The sequence below is a fragment of the Triticum dicoccoides genome, chromosome 6A (genome assembly GCF_002162155.2).
Source record: "Triticum dicoccoides isolate Atlit2015 ecotype Zavitan chromosome 6A, WEW_v2.0, whole genome shotgun sequence".
NCBI lineage: Eukaryota > Viridiplantae > Streptophyta > Magnoliopsida > Poales > Poaceae > Triticum > Triticum dicoccoides.
This window is the reverse complement of record NC_041390.1, coordinates 623,088,149-623,095,986: the sequence shown is the minus strand read 5'-3', so window position 1 is coordinate 623,095,986 and position 7,838 is coordinate 623,088,149.

The following is a 7,838-nucleotide window of genomic DNA, read 5'->3' as shown; positions in this document are numbered from 1 at the left end:
GAGAGAGGTAGGGTTGCGCCAGGGAGAGATCAAATCGTGTGTCTTGGGCAGCTCAAAACCCCCACTATTTATAGGAGAAGGGGAGGAGGGTGCGCCCCCTCTAGGGTTCCCACCCTTAGGGGGGAGGCAGCCCTAGATGGGATGGAGGGGGGCGGCCAAGAGGGGGAGAGGGGGGCGTGCCCTAGGGTGGGCCTTAGGCCCATCTGCGCCTAGGGTTTCCCCCTTCTCCTCCTAGCCGTGCCTTGGGCCTTGTGGGAGGCGCACCATCCCACTCAAGGGATGGTCCCTTCCCACTCTTGGCCCATGCAAGCCTCCGGGGCTGGTGGCCCCACTTGGTGGACCCTCGGGACCCTCCCGGTGGTCCCGGTACGTTACCGATAAAACCCGAAACTTTTCCGGTGACCAAAACAGGACTTCCCATATATAAATCTTTACCTCCGGACTATTCCGGAACTCCTCGTGACGTGCGGGATCTCATCCGGGACTCCGAACAACATTCGGTAACCACATACAAACTTCCTTTATAACCCTAGCGTCATCGAACCTTAAGTGTGTAGACCCTACGGGTTCGGGAACCATGCAGACATGACCGAGACGTTCTCCGGTCAATAACCAACAGCGGGATCTGGATACCCATGTTGGTTCCCACATGTTCCACGATGATCTCATCGGATGAACCACGATGTCGAGGATTCGATCAATCCCGTATTCAATTCCCTTTGTCTAGCGGTATTGTACTTGCCCAAGATTCGATCGTCGGTATCCCGATACCTTGTTCAATCTCGTTACTGGCAAGTCTCTTTACTCGTTCCGTAACACATTATCCCGTGATCAACTCCTTGGTCACTTTGTGCACATTATGATGATGTCCTACCGAGTGGGCCCAGAGATACCTCTCCGTTTACACGGAGTGACAAATCCCAGTCTCGATTCGTGCCAACCCAACAAACACTTTCGGAGATACCTGTAGTGTACCTTTATAGCCACCCAGTTACGTTGTGACGTTTGGCACACCCAAAGTATTCCTACGGTATCCGGGAGTTGCACAATCTCATGGTCTAAGGAAATGATACTTGACATTAGAAAAGCTTTAGCATACAAACTACACGATCTTTGTGCTAGGCTTAGGATTGGGTCTTGTCCATCACATCATTCTCCTAATGATGTGATCCCGTTATCAACGACATCCAATGTCCATGGTCAGGAAACCGTAACCATCTATTGATCAACGAGCTAGTCAACTAGAGGCTTACTAGGGACATGGTGTTGTCTATGTATCCACACATGTATCTGAGTTTCCTATCAAAACAATTATAGCATGGATAATAAACGATTATCGCGAACAAGGAAATATAATAATAACCAATTTATCATTGCCTCTAGGGCATATTTCCAACAGTCTCCCACTTGCACTAGAGTCAATAATCCAGTTCACATCGATATGTGATTAACACTCAAGGTCACATCCACATGTGACTAACACCCAAAGAGTTCTGGGTTTGATCATGTTATGCTTGTGAGAGAGGTTGTAGTCTACCGGTCTGCAACATTCAGATTCGTATGTATGTCATCTTGCGGATGCAGCTACTACGCTATATTTGGAGCCCATTTCAAATAACTGTTCTACTATACGAATCCGGTATCTCTACTTAGAGCTATCCGGATAGGTGTTAAGCTTGCATCGATGTAACTCTTTACGTCGAACTCTTTATCACCTCCATAACCGAGAAACATATCCTTATTCCTCTAAGGATAATTTTGACCGCTATCTGGTGATCTACTCCTAGATCATCTTTGTACCCTCTTGCCAGACATGTGGCAAGGCACACATCAGGTGCGGTACTTAGCATGGCATACCGTATAGAGCCTATGACAAAAGCATAGGGGACGACCTTCGTCCTTCCTCTTTCTTCTGCCGTGGTCGAGCTTTAAGTCTTAACTTCATACCTTACAACTCAGGCAAGAACTCCTTCTTTGGCTGATCCATCTTGAACACCTTCAAGATCATGTCAAGGTATGTGCTCATTTGAAAGTACCATTAAGCGTTTTTGATCTATCCTTATAGATCTTGATGCTTAATGTTCAAGTAGCTTAATCCAGGTTTTCCATTGAAAAACACCTCTCAAATGACCCTATATGCTTTCCAGAAATTCTACGTCATTTCTGATCAACAATATGTCAACAACATATATTCATCAGAAATTATATAGTGCTCCCACTCACTTCTTTGGAAATACAAGTTTCTCATAAACTTTGTATACACCCAAAATCTTTGATCATCTCATCAAAGCATACATTCCAACTCCGAGATGCTTACTCCAGTCCTTAGAAGGATTGCTGGAGCTTTGCATACTTATTAGCATCTTTCAAGATTGACAAAACCTTCCGGTTGTATCACATACAACCTTTCCTCAAGAAAATCGTCGAGAAAACAATGTTTTGACATCCTATCTGCAAGATTTCATAAATAATGCAGTAATCGCTAATATAATTCCAACAGACTCTTAGCATCGCTACGAGTGAGAAAGTATCATCATAGTCAACTCCTTGAACTTGTCGGAAAAAATCTTAACGACAAGTCGAGCTTTCTTAATGGTGATACTTACCACCATTGTCCGTCTTCCTTTTAAAATCCATCTGTACTCAACAGCCTTACGACCATCGAGCCGTTCTGCCAAAGTCTACACTTTGTTTTCATACATGGATCCTCTCTCGGATTTTATGGCCTCGAGCCATTTATCGGAATCCGGGCCCACCATCGCTTCTCCATAGCTCATAGGTTCATTGTTGTCTAGCAACATGACTTCCAAGACAGGATTACATACCACTCTGAAGTAGTACATATCCTTGTCATCCCACGAGGTTTGTTAGTGACTTGATCTGAAGTTTCATGATCACTATCATAAGCTTCCACTTCAATTGGTGTAGGTGCCACAGGAACAACTTCTTGTGCCCTGCCACACACTAGTTAAAGAGACGGTTCAACAACCTTATCAAGTATCCACCATCCTCCACTCAATTCTTTCGAGAGAAACTTTTCCTCGAGAAAGGACCCGATTCTAGAAACAATCCATTATTGCTTTCGGATCTGAGACAGGAGGTATACTCAACTGTTTTGGGTGTCCTATGAAGATCCATTTATTCGCTTTGGGTTCGAGCTTATCAGCCTGAAGCTTTTTCACATAAGCATCGCAGCCCCAAACTTTTAAGAAATGACAGCTTAGGTTTCTCTAAACCATAGTTCATACGGTGTCATCTCATCGGAATTACGTGGTGCCCTATTTAAAGTAAATGTGGTTGTCTAATGCCTAACCCATAAACTATCGTGGTAATTCGATAAGAAACATCATGGTATGCATCATATCCAATAGGGTGCAGTTATGATGTTCGGACACACCATCACACTATGGTGTTCCAGGCTGTATTAGTTGTGAAACAATTTCCACAATTTCTTAATTCCATGCCAAACTCGTAATTCAGATATTCATCTCTATGATCATATCATAGATCTTTTATCCTCTTGTCATGACGATCTTTCAACTTCACCCTGAAATTACTTGAACCTTTCAATAATTCAGACTCATGATTCATCAAGTAAATATACTCAACATCTACTCAAATCATCTGTGAAGTAAGAACATAACGATATCCACTACATGCCTCAGCACTCATTGGACTGCACACATCAAAATGTATTACTTCCAACAAGTTGCTTTCTAGTTCCATTTTACTGAAAACGAGGCTTTCAGTCATCTTGCCCATGTGGTATGATTTGCATGTCTCAAGTGATTCAAAAATCAAGTGAGTCCAAACGGTCCATTTGCATGGAGTTTCTTCATGCATATACACCAATAGACATGGTTTGCATGTCTCAAACTTTTCAAAAACGAGTGAGCCCAAAGATCCATCAACATGGAGCTTCTTCATGCGTTTTATACCGATATGACTTACGTGGCAGTGCCACAAGTAGGTGGTACTATCATTACTATCTTATATCTTTTGGCATGAACATGTGTATCACTACGATCGAGATTCAACAAACCATTCATTTTAGGTGCAAGACCATTGAAGGTATTATTCAAATAAACAGAGTAACCATTATTCTCCTTAAATGAATAACCGTATTGCGATAGACATAATCCAATCATGTCTATGCTCAATGCAAACACCAATCTCGATGGTAGAGGGAGCGTGCGATGCTTGATCACATCAGCTTGGAAAAACTTCCAACACATATTGCCAGCTCACCTTTAGCTAGTCTCCGTTTACTCCGCATCCTTTTATTTCGAGTTTACTAACATTTAGCAACCGAACCGGTATCTAATACCATGGTGCTACTAGGAGTACTAGTAAAGTACATATTAACACAATGTACATCCAATATACTTCTATCGACCTTGCCAGCCTTCTCATCTACCAAGTATCTAGGGTAATTCTGCTCCAGTGGTTGTTCCCCTTATTACAGAAGCACTCAGTCTCGGGTTTGGGTTCAACCTTGGGTTCTCCACTAGAGCAGCAGCTGAATTGCCATTTCATGAAGTATCCCTTCTTGCCCTTCTTGAAACTAGTGGTTTCACTAACCATCAACAATTGATGCTCCTTCTTGATTTCTACTTTTGTGGTGTCAAACATCACGAATATCTCAAGGATCATCGTATATGTCCCTGATATATTATAGTTCATCACGAAGATCTAGCAGCTTGGTGGTAATGACTTCGGAGAAATATCACTATCTCATCTGGAAGATCAACTCCCACTCGATTCAAATGATTGTTGTACTCAGACAATCTGAGCACTAGCTCAACAATTGAGCTTTTCTCCCTTAGTTTGCAGGCTAAGAAAATCGTCGGAGGTCTTATACCTCTTGACGTGGGCACGAGCCTGAAATCCCAATTCCAGCCCTCGAAACATCTCATATGTTTCGCGACGTTTCAAAACGTCTTCGGTGCCTCAACTCTAAACCGTTTAACTGAACTATCACGTAGTTATCAAAATGTGTATGTCAGATGTTCGCAACATCCACAGACGACGTTCGAGGTTCAGCACACTGAGCGGTGCATTAAGGACATAAGCCTTCTATGAAGCAATGAGGACAATCCTCAGTTTACGGACCTAGTCCGCATAACTGCTACTATCAACTTTCAACTAAATTTTCTCTAGGAACATATCTAAACAGTAGAACTAAAGCGCGAGCCACGACATAATTTGCGAAGACCTTTTGACTATGTTCAGGATAACTAAGTTCATCTTATGAACTCCCACTCAGATAGACATCCCTCTAATCATCTAAGTGATTACATGATCCGAGTCAACTAGGCCGTGTCCGATCATCACGTGAGACGCACTAGTCATCATCGGTGAACATCTTCATGTTGATCGTATCTACCATACGACTCATGCTCGACCTTTCGGTCTCTTGTGTTCCGAGGCCATGTTTGTACATGCTAGGCTCGTCAAGTCAACCTAAGTGTTTCGTGTGTGTAAATCTGTCTTACACCCGTTGTATGTGAACGCTAGAATCTATCACACCCGATCATCACGTGGTGCTTCGAAACAACAAACTGTCGCAACGGTGCACAGTTAGGGGGAACACTTTCTTGAAATTTTAATGAGGGATCATCTTATTTACTATCGTTGTTCTAAGCAAATAAGATGCATAAACATGATAAACATCACATGCAATCAAATAATAGTGACATGATATGGCCAATATCATATAGCTCCTTTGATCTCCATCTTGGGGCTCCATGATCATCTTGTCACCGGCATGACACCATGATCTCCATCATCATGATCTCCATCATCGTGTCTCCATGAAGTTGTCTCGCCAACTTATTACTTCTACTACTATGGCTACCGATTAGCAATAAAGTAAAGTAATTACATGGCGTTGTTCAATGACACGCAGGTCATACAATAAATGAAGACAACTCCTATGGCTCCTGCCGGTTGTCATACTCATCGACATGCAAGTCGTGATTCCTATTACAAGAACATGATCAATCTCATACATCACATATCATTCATCACATTCTTCTTGGCCATATCATATCACATAGTATACCCTGCAAAAACAAGTTAGACGTCCTCTAATTGTTGTTTTGCATGTTTTACGTGGCTGCTATGGGTTTCTAGCAAGAAAGTTTCTTACCTAAGCAAAGACCACAACGTGATATGCCAATTGCTATTTACCCTTCATAAGGACCCTTTTCATCGAATCCGATCCGACTAAAGTGGGAGAGACAGACACCCGCTAGCCACCATATGCAACTAGTGCATGTCAGTCGGTGGAACCAGTCTCACGTAAGAGTACGTGTAAGGTCGGTCCGGGCCGCTTCATCCCACAATGCCGCTGAATCAAGATTGGACAAGTAACGGTAAGCATATTGAACAAAATCAACGCCCACAACTACTTTGTGTTCTACTCGTGCATAGAATCTACGCAATAGACCTAGCTCATGATGCCACTGTTGGGGAACGTAGCAGAAATTCAAAATTTTCCTATGTGTCACCAAGATCTATCTACGGAGAAACCAACAATGAGGGGAAGGAGAGTGCATCTACATACCCTTGTAGATCGCTATGCGGAAGCGTTCAAGAGAACGGGGTTGAAGGAGTCGTACTCGTCGTGATCCAAATCACCGGAGATCCTAGTGCCGAACGGACGGCACCTCCGTGTTCAACACACGTACAGCCCGGTGACGTCTCCCATGCCTTGATCCAGCAAGGAGAGAGGGAGAGGTTGAGGAAGACTCCATCCAGCAGAAGCACAACGGCGTGGTGGTGGTGGAGGAGCGTGGTACTCCAACAGGGCTTAGCCAAGCACCGCAAGAGACGAGGAGGAGAGACGTAGGGCTGCGCCAGGGAGAGATCAAATCGTGTGTCTTGGGCAGCCCAAAACCCCCACTATTTATAGGAGAAGGGGAGGAGGGTGCGCCCCCTCTTTCCCACCCCTAGGGGGGCGGCAGCTCTAGATGGGATGGAGGGGGGGCGGCCAAGAGGGGGAGAGGGGGGCGCGCCCTAGGGTGGGCCTTAGGCCCATCTGCGCCTAGGGTTTCCCCCTTCTCCTCCTAGCTGCGCCTTGGGCCTTGTGGGAGGCGCACCAGCCCACTCAGGGGCTGGTCCCTTCCCACTCTTGGCCCATGCAAGCCTCCGGGGCTGGTGGCCCCACTTGGTGGACCCCCGGGATCCTCCCGGTGGTCCCGGTACGTTACCGATAAAACCCGAAACTTTTCCGGTGACCAAAACAGGACTTCCCATATATAAATCTTTACCTCCGGACTATTCCGGAACTCCTCGTGATGTCCGGGATCTCATCCGGGACTCCGAACAACATTCGGTAACCACATACAAACTTCCTTTATAACCCTAGCGTCATCGAACCTTAAGTGTGTGGACCCTACGGGTTCGGGAACCATGCAGACATGACCGAGACGTTCTCCAGTCAATAACCAACAGCGGGATCTGGATACCCATGTTGGTTCCCACATGTTCCACGATGATCTCATCGGATGAACCACGGTATCGAGGATTCGATCAATCCCGTATTCAATTCCCTTTGTCTAGCGGTATTGTACTTGCCCGAGATTCGATCGTCGGTATCCCGATACCTTGTTCAATCTCATTACTGGCAAGTCTCTTTACTCGTTCCGTAACACATCATCCCGTGATCAACTCCTTGGTCACTTTGTGCACATTATGATGATGTCCTATCGAGTGGGCCCAGAGATACCTCTCCTTTTACACGGAGTGACAAATCCCAGTCTCGATTCGTGCCAACCCAACAGACACTTTCGGAGATACCTGTAGTGTACCTTCATAGCCACCCAGTTACGTTG